Source organism: Saccostrea echinata, unplaced genomic scaffold, assembly GCF_033153115.1.
Source record: "Saccostrea echinata isolate AGI-Se365-2 ecotype Australia unplaced genomic scaffold, CSIRO_AGI_Sech_v1 ptg000016l, whole genome shotgun sequence".
NCBI classification, from domain to species: domain Eukaryota; kingdom Metazoa; phylum Mollusca; class Bivalvia; order Ostreida; family Ostreidae; genus Saccostrea; species Saccostrea echinata.
The window spans coordinates 15,079,214-15,094,415 of record NW_026889765.1 but is presented as its reverse complement, the minus strand read 5'-3'; positions in this window follow the sequence as shown (position 1 = coordinate 15,094,415).

The following is a 15,202-nucleotide window of genomic DNA, read 5'->3' as shown; positions in this document are numbered from 1 at the left end:
TTATGTTTTGTTTTGTGAATGAATCAATGCAATTGGTGTTAATATCACAGAGTCGTGTCTCCTAGGCTATTTCTCACAGCGCAATGTTACGGCACACATATAGTCTTCGTGTACGTCGCTGGTGACAATGTGAACATACTGTCGTCCATCGGTACGTACTGTCGCAGCTAGGCTGCAAAATTGAACATGTAGCTGGCGACAGTATATTGAGTACATCATTCCACTGTTACAGTAATATGGATGATGTAATGATGATGATGATAGTATACGTTAAATTTTCATGAGATTGCGCATTGGACATTTTTTCAGCCCAGGTGAAGCAGCTGCAAAGTATACATATATGTGTGAAGAGATGAATAGTGCAAATAACATGATTAATAGTACAAATTTATAAAAAGACCATGGCCAGGAATCTCTCTCTCTCTGAAACTTCAAACACACACCCACTTTCTGTTAAAAAAGAACCTTTTTTTTAAACTTTCGACTCACTGATGTTCAGTGCACTAAAGGATTTAACCAATTTCACATTATGACTGAAGAAACACTTAAATATATACAGATTTTTTTTGGAACGCTTGATTCTACTTTAGTTCTTAATTGTTATCAGAGGCGGAGCTTGAGGAATCTGCTCCAATAAACCTTTTCCCAGTCTTGTACAGATAATTCCAAAAATTATTTTTGAGCTTCTCGTTCGTGTGCATCGTATCTTTGCTTGATTTTTTCCTTTTCTTCTTGTTAGATTTTTTCTTTCTCTTCCGGCTTATTTGATTTTCTTCTTTATTTGTCCTTGACCAAAAGAAACCAGAAGAACTCTCCTTTTCATCGCTTTTTTCTTCGTCAGCTTCAGAAGTGTCTGACAACTTTTGCGGCTCGGGCTGACAAAAACCGGAAGTGCAAGGCCCTGTTTCCGGTGCATTAGAAGCTTTCTTTGAAATGAAGCTTCGCCTCATGTCAAGAGCAATAGCATCTTCCAAGTATCTTCTGCATTTAGAGGAACAAAAGTAGTTTAATACTTTTTAATACATACGAAAAATAAATACTGGCTATGCAGATACCTCAATAACTGTTATGAAAATTTATTCCTGAAATATTCGTCACGTCAATAAACTTCATTTTGTTTAATGATACATGCATATTCTTTTTACGAGAGTAGAGTACGTTGAGACTTGTTTGTATGCGCAGGGAGGGGGCTGGGGGAGGGAAGAGTAGTGTCAAACAAGTAAAATTACTAGTACTTCAAAGATATTTTGATATCAAACATGCTCTAGCTATTAACCAATGTTAAAGAAACGCTATCGTTGACAAGCTAGAATTTGTATATTGCTCCAGTCCGGCTATTGGAAAGAACCCTATTGTGAGGGCTAAAGGGACTAAACATATTTTGAAAAGAGCATTTTTTGTACAAGGTATGTGATGTTGAATTATGTTCCCAGAGTTTTTCCAGGGGCGAAGTTAACGACAAAAAGAGCAATTTTTTCTTTATCACCTTTAGATCTCTCATTGCAACAACCACCCTTGTTGTAGGCAGGGAAAAGTATTATATTAACCCTCACTTTTGACCAATTTTCTACCATAATTGATTCAGATCTGTTTTTACTTCTTGATTATCCCACATCTAAATATATTTCTGTTATTTCATAATCACTTTTGGCTAATCATTGCGACAGGTTAATTGTACCTGATATCCGGGTCTTTTTCCTCTTCTACATTTTCTTTCATCTTATTCAATTTCCACTGAATCCGGTTCAGTAGTGTTAATTTATCCTCTATCTCGTATAACTGCCTTACTTCCGGATCAAACAGATCCAGATTGGCTTCAACGTCCACCAGAATTTTCTCAAAATCAGAGGCATGGATTAAGTGGCTACGAAGAATAAACAGCGCCTCCTGTTTACAAAATCGTGTTAATCTCTTTTTCGCTGAAAGTAAAAATACCTTATCCTTAAATAAAAGTATTTCATCTTCATCCATTTTTATTTTATAAATAAGTCCAAATTTATCTGAAGAAGCCCTACCTTTTCTTTCCATTTCGTTTTACATCCAATGTAACGTTATATTATGGTGTACGGACAGGGCCATTTGCAAAAGCTCAACAGTGCGTTCAGAAAAACACGCCGTCGCGCTAACACAACGACGGCGTGTTGTACGAACTTGTGTTAGCGTGTTGTGTGTTAGCGCGACGGCGTGTTGTGCGAACTTGTGACAGCGTGTTGTGTGTTAGCGCGACGGCGTGTTGTGCGAACTTGTGTTAGCGTGACGGCGCGTTGTGTGTTAGCGCGACGGCGTGTTGTGCGAACTTGTGTTAGCGTGAGGGCGTGTTGTGTGTTAGCGCGACGGCGTGTTTTTCTGAACGCTCTGTTGAGCTTTTCCAAATGGCCCTATCCGGACACCATATTATATAAAGATAAACAAAAAAAACCATTTAATTTATCAGTTGTAAAGATGAGCAGGTTATCTGCTATGCGAATAATCTTATGTCACTTGCATGAAGAGATATCGGGACACATGTTAAGGGTCATCGTGTCTGACAGTATTTAATTGGCCCAGTCGTAAGAAATAAGAATTCAATGTTTCTATAATTTGTTTTTAAGAAACTCATAGTACAATTATGGGGGTATGTGACGGTACATATTGTCGTTTTGTACATATTGTCGTCGGCGACAATATGTACCTACCCTCACTGCACATATTGTCGTCCATCGGTACATATTGTCACCGACGACAATATGTACCGAGACGAGCCTTAATTTCCTCCTGCATAATGGACGACAAAATGTACAGTCAAGCACCAGCACATATTGTCGTCGGCGACAATATGTACAGTCAAGGTCGGCTTATATTGTCGTCGATATATTGTTTTGACGAATATTTACTTGAGAAAGGAAAGAGAGATTGACAAACACACACAAGCACGGAGGGAGACAGATAACATTACTCGCAATACTGTAGGGCGAAAACTTTTTGGTCAGAAAATTGTGTTCAGGATTGATGTACATCACTATGATATGCTAAAGATACCGTAATTCTTCAGATATCTGATAAATCAGCCTATTCTTTTTCTTGTAATATATACTTGGAGATTGAATACAATATGTATTAATTTTTTTTGTTCAGTAGTAATGATTATTTGGAAATTATTTTTTGCGTTATTCTTATATACAATCATGTGCCCGTGTAATTGGTGTTGGGGTTGACATTTTTAGATCACCTGAACTGGAAATTCAATTGAGCTTTTCTGATCACATTTTGTCTGACCGTCCCTCTGCCTGTTAACTTTTCGCAATTTCAGCTTCTTCTCAAGAACTACATGCACTGGGTCAATTTCAACCAAACTTGCCACAAAACATCCGTGGATAAATGATATTCAAGTTTTTTCAAATGAAAGGATTTGTCCTCTTTCAAGGGAAGTAGATAAGAGCTACTGAAAAGAGCTAGGTTCACTTTATGCATAAAATGGCCCTGTAGATATACCAATTTATTGACTAACACCTTATGTTCCATTTTAAACATCAAGATAAAGTAGAGACTTAGTGCTTTCATTTCCTATTAAATTTTTTCTCCTTAAAGTCCAGGTCTTGGAAAACAAGCTTTATGGAATTGCAATGTTCTTAAATTTTAAGGAAAACAGGTATATTTAAGTACTTTCAGAGAAGAAAAATAATATGAGCGCACCCTCTGATCTAAAAAATAAAACATGTTTTGTAATCCTCAGAAAAGGTTCTATCAGTAAATAATTGCATATTTTAGATCAGAGATTGCGCTCTATATTAAATATCGAAAAATAGCTTTAAAAATTGGCTGTTTTTGTAGAATTGTTCAGGAAATGAGGAAAATGATGCATTTCATGACGTCATAATGCATCGACTAGCCAGAAAATTACGTCATTTTTGGTAGATTCGCAATCGCCAAATGTCTAAATGAAATTTAATGCATTGTCAACTAAAACTAAACAGTTTCAGTTTTTCAGAAATTCACAGGGCCAAAAAAGGCCCTAAGTGAACCTTGTTCTTTAGTGACATCTTTTAAAAATCTTCTCAAAAATCACTGAGTCAGAAAAGTTGAAACTAATGTGAAAGCTTCACTATAAAGTGTAGATTCAGTTTAATGCTGATTATGTTCATTGGGGGAAGGGTGTGGCTACAAAAGGTGATCAAAGGTTTTCATAGAATATTGAAAACAAATTCAATCATTTGTTTTTCAAGTCAGAAGATATGATACTTATGTGAAAGCCTCATTACATAGCTTATGTTCAATTTTGATGTCGTGGCTGGCACGAAAAAAATCCCTCACTGCTCAATGACCCTGAGTGCCAAGTATAGGTCTTAATTTGCAGCCCTCCACCGGCTAGTGGTGACGTCTACATACGAATGAAAAATTCTCTCGAGATGGACATTATTACAAAAAACAAAGAAACAAAAACAATTTTTTTTTTTTTTCAAATCATGACCCCAGGGGTAGGGTGGGGCCACACTGGGTGATCAAAGTGTTTCATAGGAATATATACAGAGAATCTTTAAAAATCTTCTCGAAAGCCGGACAGATGTACATGTAGCACCGGTGCTACCCCCCCCCCCCCCCCCCCCCCGGTGGTTTGATTTTTTTTATTTAATCATTTATTTATTTTTATATTTTGCTTTGGCAAATTCTGTTTGTTTAACTTGTATATACTCTCAATTTAGTCCACAGGTAAGATTTCATAATAAATAATTTACTCAACATATACAATAACACATCTTTACATACAAATTTCATTTTTTTGGCTTGTCAAAAAATATTCTGAACCGCACTCCCCTCCGTGCTGAGAAGCGTCCTCAGGTAGCACAGATTCAAGTATCTTCAAATCAAACCGGGCCTAGGGTTGGATCACAATGGGCGATCAGAGTTCTACATAAGAATACATGGGAAAATTCTTTAAAAATTATCTCATCAAAAATAGCAAAGCAATGATTAGTCATATTTATATGGAGCATTGCTGTGCATTGTCTTGCGACATGTTCTGATTGACGACAATATGCACAGTGAGGGTATGTACACATTGTCGCCGACGACAATATGAACAGGACGACAAAATGTACCGTCACAATCACGCTGCATGAAATGGCATACGAGACACGTCTATGTGATTTACACACCAATTACATTCACAAAAATACTAAAAAACAACAAAAGAAAATTTTAAGCAACAATATCTGTGGGGCGACAATATGTACAGTGAGGGTGAGGTACATAATGTCGCCAGCGACAATATTTACATGTGTAATTTTTCAGCCGGCGACAATATGTACCGATTGACGACAATATGTGCAGTGAGGGTAGGTACATATTGTCGCCGACGACAATATGTACAAAACGACAATATGTACCGTCACAACCCTCACTGCACATATTGTCGTCCATCGGTACATATTGTCGCCGGCTAAAAAGTTACACATGTACATATTGTCGCTGGCGACATTATGTGCCTCACCCTCACTGTACATATTGTCGCCCCACAGATACTTAAGGAATGTTTTTAAGTTTTGTGTGAGTTATTGGTGTGTAAATCACACAGACTTGTCACGTAGGCATCATATTTCATGAAGCGCGTTAGCGCTTCATGAAAAATATGCCTACCTGCAAGTCTGTGTGATTTACACACCAATAATTCACACTAAACTTAAAAACATTCCTTATATTTACATTTTACATGTTGAAAAGCACCAAAAATATACTCAATGTTTGAATTATTCGCTGCCCTATATCGTTACATTTTTATTTACGTCTCTGTAGCCTTATTGTGACGTCACTTTAGCGCGAGTTTCACCGTGTAGGGCCTATATTTCTACGCGTGAGTATACACAAAAATTACTTTCAAATCAATTTCACAGTTGGCTTAGTAGAAAAACACAGCAAATGTAAATATTGTTGCTTAAAGATTTCTTTTGTTGTTTTTTGATAGTTTTGTGAATGTAATTGGTGTGTGAATCATACTGACGTGTCTCGTATGCTATTTCATGCAGCGTGAATGTGATGGTACATTTTGTCGTCCTGTTCATATTGTCGCCGGCGGCAATGTGTACCTACACTCACTGCGCATATTGTCGTCATCCGGACATGTCGCATGAACATGCACGGCAATGCTCCATATAAATATGACTAATCTTTGCTTTGCTGTTTTTGAGAAGATGATTTTTAAAGAATTTTCCCATATATTCCTATGTAAACTTTGCCCATTGTGGCCCCACCCTAGGCCCGGTTTGATTTGAAGATACCTGAGGATGCTTTCATATAAACATCACTAATCACGGACCTACTGCTGTTCCTCAGTGGTGGATCCAGAAATTTTAGAACGGAGGGGGATAGGGTGCGGTTCAGAAATTTTTTTGACAAGTAAAATAAAAGTCATTTGTATGTAAAGATGTGTTACTGTATGTGTTAAGTAAATTACTTAATTATGAAATTTTACCCGTGGACTAAATTGAGAATATATGAAAGTTAAATGAACAGAATTGACCAAAGCCAAACCAAAAAATAAGAAAAATTGAAAAAATCAAACCACTAGGCGGGGTGGGGGTTGCCCCGGTGCTACATCTGTCTTTGGTTTTTGAGAAGATTTTTAAAGATTTTCTGTATATAATTCCTATGTAAAACTTTGATCACCCTTTGTGGCCCCATCCTACCCCTAGGGTCATGATTTGAACAAAATTAATTTTGTTTTTGTTTGTTTGTTGTTATAATGTCACTCTCGAGAATTTTTCTTTCACGTGGAGAGATGATCACTTGTCGGTGGAGGGCTGCAAATTTAGACTTATACTTGGCACTCAGGGTCATTGAGCAGTGAGGAATCTTTTTCGTGCCATCACCTTAAATTGAACGTACGCTATGTAATGAAGCTTTCACTTAAGTATCATCTCTTCTGATCCAGTAGTTCTTCAAAAGAAGATTTTGAAAGATTTTTTTTCAAATATTCTATGAAAACTTCGATTATCTATTGTAGCCACACCCTTCCCCCGAGGGACAAAATTTTCACTAATCTTTAACTATTTCCCTTGAAAGACGGAATCGCCCTTCATTTGAACAAACTTCAATCCCCTTTATCCAGGGATGCTTTGTGGCAAGTTTGGTTGGAATTGACACAGTAGTTCTTGAGAAGAAGCTGAAATTGTGAAAAGTTTACAGACAGACGGACGGTCATACAATATGTGATCAAAAAAGCTCACTTGAACTTCCAGTTCAGGCGATCTAAAAATGTCAACCCCAACACCAATTATATCGGCACATGATTGTATATACGCAAAAATAATTTCCAAATAATCATTACTACTGAACAAAAAAAAAACAAAAAAAAACATACATGTATTCAATCTCCAAGTATATAAGAAAAAAAGAATAGGCTGATTTATCAGATATCTCAAGAATTACGGTATGTTGACATATCATTATGATGTACATCAATCCTGGACACAATTTTCTGACCAAAAGGTTTTCTCCCTACAGTATTGCGAGTAATGCTGTTTGTTGTCTCCCTCTACGCGCGTGTGTGTGTGTGTTTGTCTATCTCTCTTTTCTCAAGTACATGTAAATATACAAAACAAAACAATGCACCGACGACAATATATAAGGACCTTGACTGTATATATTGTCGCCGACGACAATATGTGCTTTTGCTTGACTGTACATTTTATCGTCCATTATGCAGGAGGAAAATAAGGCTCGTCTCGGTACATATAGTCGCCGGTGTAACGACGAAAAGTGACCCCCGTAGAATATTGACCGGGGGGTCAAATTTCTCCGTAGAAAAATGACCCCCCCGGTCAATTTTCTACGGCAAGTAGGGTCATTTTTCGACCGTAGAAAACCCTTCCAGGCCATTAATTCTACGACTGCACACACGTTGAAAAATGACCCCCATAGAAATCTGACCCCCTACTTTTTCACTATATTTTATAATTAAACCTTTAGAAATATGGTGTGATATGCCTTAACCCGATGTTGGGGAGGGTCGGTGAAGGCCTAGAGTCTCCTGATTTTTTTTCTTTCAAATGTATATTGGAGGAGGAGCAAGTACCTTCCCCCCTTAACGCCACTTCATATACAATGTACGCGGGGCCAAAATAAAAAATACCTTTGTTTCCCCTAACGCGACCGACCCAATTAAAATTTGCCGACTGGAAAGTTTTTTTTTTTTCATAAGATTATTCCAAAATTTATTTATATATATATTTATTTTTGATAATTACTGGGACAACAGCATTTATTTGAACATTTGTCTGGTGAAGGGCTCCAAATATAGACTTGTACGCGGCACTTTAGACCATTGAGCATTAAAGAGTTCTTTCGTACCAGTATCTACTGCGACACTGGACCTAAGTTTTGATGGTCTTATTCGAAGAACCGGTCTCAACGTCCCGCATTGGGATTTGAACCTGCAACTTAGAAATAACTCCTTACTTCGAGACTCCAAAACGAAATGCTCTAGACCCACTGCACAATTCGAGGCCTTGAAAAAGTACATTGCATAATATTATGTAAGTACTGGAAGCTGATAGTAGACCTATATGAAAAATATACTCTGATGTCAAGTCTTTGTGTAGCCAAGAATTTTTTAAACAGATGTACAATGTATTAAATTTCAAAAAATTTACTCTGGTATGAGATACATTGTATTTCACAAGTTCCATTGAATAATAGTTGTGAATTAATTTACCTTAAATGTTGAGTCTTAACGGCATTTGTATGGTATTCTAGCTGTTTACAAATCGCTTTCTTTTGTACTGAACTTATTTATACACTGTAAAGGTATCATTCCATTTAATGTGATGAATGTATTTTCGAAGCTGCTGTCAAAATAAAAATATATATTTGCCTACCTACCTACCCAACTTGAGATTTTTTGGGTCGGGTTAGGGGAAACAAAGATATTTTTAATGATGGCCTGGTATGGTTTTTTTTTGCTTGCATCCCATTGAGTATACATTATTGAGGAGCATGAATACATAATTCATATATATATATATATATATATATATATATATATATATATATATATATATATATATATATATATATATATATATATATATATATATATATATAATCCTTTTTGTTTGTTTCTTGGTTTTTGGGTTTTTTTTTCTCAGAGGATTTGTTCCGAAAATGATATGATATGTTTTTGACAACGATATACCTGTATGGAATGGATGTTATCGGACAAGTTTGTGGCCCCATACTTCTAGCTTAAAATTTGTGCCCGCTTTCAAACCTGCCTCCACCCCAGCTTTTACATGTATCAATTTCTGGATACACCATTGCATTGAAACGAAAGCGTATTGTATAATTATTTTTAGACAAGGAAAAATTAGAGAAAGCACGGCATATGAAGCGTCCAACATTAACTGTCATTACTGCTTCATTTTTAATATCATGTAATATCTTTGTCCCTCTTTTAGGTTCATTTATCCTTATTTATTGCATGAATAATAAAAACCCCGCTTCGAAGGAAATGGGGGTATATACCTTGTACCCTGCGAATCTCTCTGTTGTGTGTACGGGGTGAGTGTTTGTGTCTGTCTGTCTGTCTGTCCGAAACATTTTTTTTTCGTTACAGTTTTCTCTGCAACAACTCATCGCCGATGCTTGAAATTTTAATACACTCTTTGGTTCGGCATGCTATACAGTGATATTCATTTTGGTACAAATCTTGTCCGTTTGTCTGTGCGGGTGGGGTATCACTAGAGAGCACTGGCTCATAGATTTCTTGTTTCCCCTGTAATTTGTGTACTTAAAATTATTGTCTGTAGAATTATATTACATGTATATCTATTGTAGGGAAAAAACGAATGTATCTTAATAGCGTTTATTATGAAACACTATATATATTGTTTGTATCAGGATCGCTATATGAAAAACACTGATAGTCTCCAACCAAAAAAAAAAAACAAAAAAAAAAACAAAAAAAAAAAACACTAAAGTTTACCAAAGTTAACTATAGTTACAGTATCAAAGTTTTCACTATAGTAAATCAAAGTATTTTTTGGATATATGATTGTGATATTTTATGTTCTTAAATATATATGTGCACATTTTTTATATTTTAGGGAACTATGAGGGGTGATCATAAAGTTCATGAACTATCTCGTTATTTACAAAACCACAGGCACAGGTCGCACGCGTGGCGCAGTGGTAAGAGCGTTCGCTCTACAGTCGCGGAGTAAGGAGTTGATCCTTACGTAGAGGGTTCGAATCCCACTGTGGGACGTGGAGACCGGTCCTTCGGATGAGACCGTATAAACTGAGGTCCCGTGTCGCAGTAGGTGCTGGCACGAAAAAGATCCCTCACTGCTCAATGGCCGTACGTGCCGAGTATAGGTAAAAATTTGTAGCTCTCCACCGGCAAGTGGTGGCGTCTCCATATGAGTGAAAAATTCTCGAGAGGGACGTTAAACAACATAAACAAACAAACAAAAACACAACCACAGTTCAGATCAAAATGAAATTTGGCACACATTTAGTCATAAACATGTTCTATAAATAGCAGATATTTGCTCCACGTTTGGACGTCACAATATAAAAATGACTCAATATGTAGACGACATGACAAAAAAGGCTGACTCAGTCGTACTTAAGCAACGAACGGCTTTAAAGTTTAACGTTTATCTTAAAATTCCTTTTCAGTAGCATATAATAATTTGTGCACGATTTATGAAGACAAAAAGACATGGCAGAAGTTCAATCATTAATTGGACTGATTGTTTTAGTAAAGGAAGGGAGGTGGTTAAAATGATGTTTGTTCTGGTGCCCTATGAAAGCAAACTTGGGAAGAGATGTGTCCTTAGTTGAGCAATCTGTTACGAAAGATCGCCAAATTACAGTTAGAAAAATAGTTGAATATCTTAACAATAATATAATTATTGAATCCCTAAAATATCGTTTACCTTAGATTTTAAATATATCATATATGATAAAAAGAAGGCGCTTATACTTTATCCACAATGGATAAACGACACACCCCAATACAAAAGAGTCGGGTTGTGATGGTCACTATGCTCATTCTGGGAAAAGGTATCCTAATCCATCAATCCTATTTGTGACAAATGGTCTATTCTTGTTATAAAAAATAACTTGCATGGTAAGAAATATATAAGACTCGGAAAAATCTGTTAATTTCTGTGAACAGAACGGTACGGAGCATGTCACGTGAACGCCTGCATGGATCACGTGATTCGCGCATGGGCAGAGCATTAAAATCGGAGAGGACCACTTTAAAAAATAATAAACATCGAAATCTGATCTTTTTTTTAATGGAAGTAATTCAATTAATTCTCGAACTTTTTTATTCCCCCCTCGTATTTCTTGTTCATTAACATATCATCCCAAAGTTTTACATTACTGATATCAATTTTAAAAAGTTGCAGCTTTGAAATCTCAAAAAAGTTCCAAACAAAGTTTCATAGTTAATCAAAGTATCAAATTAAGTATTTACTATAGTTAATAATAGTAAACTATAGTTAACTATAGTTAACTGTAGTAAATTTTTGTTAGGAGTGCCCTTCGATTGTGATAGAAATACTGGCAATATACTCCCCTTCCTTGATCATTATATAGATACATGTATAATCTACATCATCATGCACATAAGCATTATGTAGCTCGGATTTTTTTCTATAGGCTAGCAAATTTAAAGAGTGGGTTACATCCTCGTTACCCACTCCCTCCAAACTTACCACTATAGATACGCTGACACGAATCAGGTACTTGATTCGAACATAATATGTGTTAGAATATTTATGGCACAGTTCTATGGAGCCTTGCAAACGCAACTTCAATTGTGCTAATATTGCCAATCATACATAGGGAAAAAATAATATGTAAATTAGGCAGAGAAGCTTTTTCATAATGCAACATTCGGTTTTTTCTATTGGTAAAAATTATTACATGTAACTAGAAAGGCAATATACGTACTACTGTGTATAAACTTGTGTCAATTCTTAGTATGCCAAACACCTCTTTTATTAACTAATCAATTTTTTTTTAGGTAAAAAGCCTCATTTTGTTTATAGGCTTTGTTGACACTAGCAAACGACAAAAGACATTGGTAAAGTTTTTGAGTTAACCATTTTTTGTGTCTCCGAGATCGAATATCAGAGAAATTTTGAATTAGTCCTGTCTGGGTTTTTTTCACAAATTTAATTTTCCTTATATTTTTATTAGAAGTTTTTTTTTTTTTTTTTTTTTTTTTTTTTATTTATTTTTTTTTTTTTACCAGAAAATCAAAGATATATATGAGATCTCATTTTCTTGATAATTGTCCATTTTTTTCACGAAGATTTATTTGGGTAGGGTTCGAAAACATTAATCTTTCTTATAACTTCTGAAAAAAAAAAACGCTTGAGACTTTATTTTCATTCTTTTTTTTACATTATTTACCCAGAGTAAAATTTAAAGAGGATCATTACAATTATACGCAGAAACCATGCATTTTTATTCACATATGTTTCTCTCTCTGACACCAGCTAAGTAATTAATCTTGTTGTTTTTTTTTACATGCAGACTCTGGAAACTTTTTTTAATATAACATTTGATAAAACAAATCTAAGAGCACGTGAATTTTTGCCCTTATAGTCGTCGAAGAGCATAATAGCCTATAGTTATTTGTTTTCCTTTAATGGGATAAAACATCTTGTATTATTTATGTACATATGTAAGGTATAGTGTAACCTTTTGTTACTTAAACTTTAAAGCTTTTAGGTTGCGTGATTTTACCTCTACGTATTTGCCTAACAAGAATATTCCTACCAAAACAAGTTTTTGTATATAAAAAAAAGACACGGGGTCATTATTCTACGGGGTCATTTTTCTACAACCCACACGGAGAAAAATGACCCCAAGGCCATAATTTCTACGAAAAAGGGGGTCATTTTTCTACGTAGAATATTGACCGGGGGGGTCAAATTTCTACGTAGAAAAATGACCCCCGGTCAATATTCTACGGGGGTCACTTTTCGTCGTTACACCGGCGACAATATGTACCAATGGACGACAATATATGCAGTAAGGGGTATATACATGTACATATTGTCGCCGACGACAAAATGTACAAAACGACAATATGTACCGTCAGAGGGTATCTGTATTTATCAGCTATACTAGTAGCTCTGCTGGAGTGGACTCTAATAAAACTATATAAGAACTTATTGGTGCAGATGGAAATCATATAATGAACTAAGATCACATATTAGACGAACAAAGGTCTTTCTTCTCAAATTTATACAAAAGTAAAAAACAGTATGGCAATCAAAAATTATTAAATGAAAGTATTTTACTAAATCATAATGTAGATTATCAGATATATACATGTACAGAGGGAGAATCGGGAAGGAATGTAGATTATCACATGTACAGAGGGAGAATCGGGAAGGAATCCTAAAGCTTGCATGACGAGTGTATGGCTGTGATGGCTTCACTGCATAATTATAGAATTTTATACAACTTTTTTTTCGGAAGGATTTGGGAATATTGGTTTAGGAGTGTTTGTTATTCGATCTTTAAATGAAGGATATCATACAGGTCAAATGTCACCATTCAAATCTGAGGGTATATTAACTTATATTCCAAAAGTTGATGACCTATCTCATTAGTAAATGTAGACTTATCAAACAGGGTCAAAAAGGTTTTGAAAGAATTTTATCAGTAATACAGAGAAGGGATTTATAAAGGGACAATTTATTGGTGAAAATATTCGTTTTCTATATGACCTTGAAATGACTGCTTTAGAGAGAACTAGAAATATGTCCATAGGACATGAAAGCCCCGCTTGCTTTTGACCAATCATTAGACATGTCATCTGCAGATTTTTCTGGATCAAGCCTTTTTCATGAAAATGATGTTTCAGCGGGTTTTTTTTTCAGATTCAAATAAAAATTACAATCTAAAGTCAGACTTTTTAGATCCGCGCCGTGTACACTCTTGTCACGGTTCATACTGTCGTCGGTGGTAATATGCACCTAGTCTCACTGCACATATTGTCGTCCATCTGTACAGGCTGCAAAATTATGCATTACATATTGTCGCTGGCGACAATTCGTGCTCTTTCTTTCTCTTTCCCTCTCTCTCTAAATATTTTGAATAATAAGAAAAATAAATTTTCAGTTTGGGTATTGAGTGTAATAGAAACGAATGAACCCCCCTTTTAAAACAAATCCCATAGACTTCATAGTGAAGAAAACCACCCTAACACATTATTAAACGTTTTGACGTTGACTGTAAAATTCAACTACTATAATTGGAATTCATTATATATATATAGTAGACGTATTTTCATGCATATCATCAGTGGCATTGTAAAATTTTAAAATTGACTACAAATTTAAAAAAAAAATTTCAGTGATTAAACTCTTTCTCTCTCTCTCTCTCTCTCTCTCTCTCTCTCTCTCTCTCTCTCTCTCTCTCTCTCAAAATAGATAAATAAATAAATAAACAGAAAAATGTGATTTCAAGAAGAACGAAGTTTAAAAAATAGTTCACTTTTTAAAAAATTATATCTATATGAATGTAAAGTTAAATAAGTGCTCACAGTCACTGAGTATCAAACTTTGTGACAGAAAGCAAACTTGCTTATCTACAGGTATTCATTGTGGGTTATTTAACTTTGGCGATATTTAGTTCATTGTAAATGTGAAAGCTAGCGAAATGACGCAGAGTTGATCAAATATAATGGTCAGCACTTGCAATTATGTCACTGAAATAATTATCAACGATCATGGTAAGCGAGGAAAATATTTGTTCTTTTTTCTTGATTATTATTTAGCTATTTTTATTAATTTATTTCCTTCTTTCTTTCCCCTTTAATTCCTTTCTTTCTTTATTTGTTTGTTTTATGTATTTATTTAACAATTTTAGTACTCATTTTAATCAACCAAGTTCCAGTTTGTTGAACGTAACATTTTTTATTTGTTGTATATATATATATATATATATATATATATATATATATATATATATATATATATATATATATATATATATATATATATGCAAGTTCTTTATAATTTTTCATCGGTATTTTAGGTGTTCTGTATATTCAATCATCATTCCAATGGATACTTAATTTAGGCTTTTCTCATAAAAGAATGAAAATATCAATTGAGATCTTTCTCGATAGACCTATGAAATTAATCATTGAGTAAGTGCACATGTATATAAAATCAAGTCATGCAGATGAGCA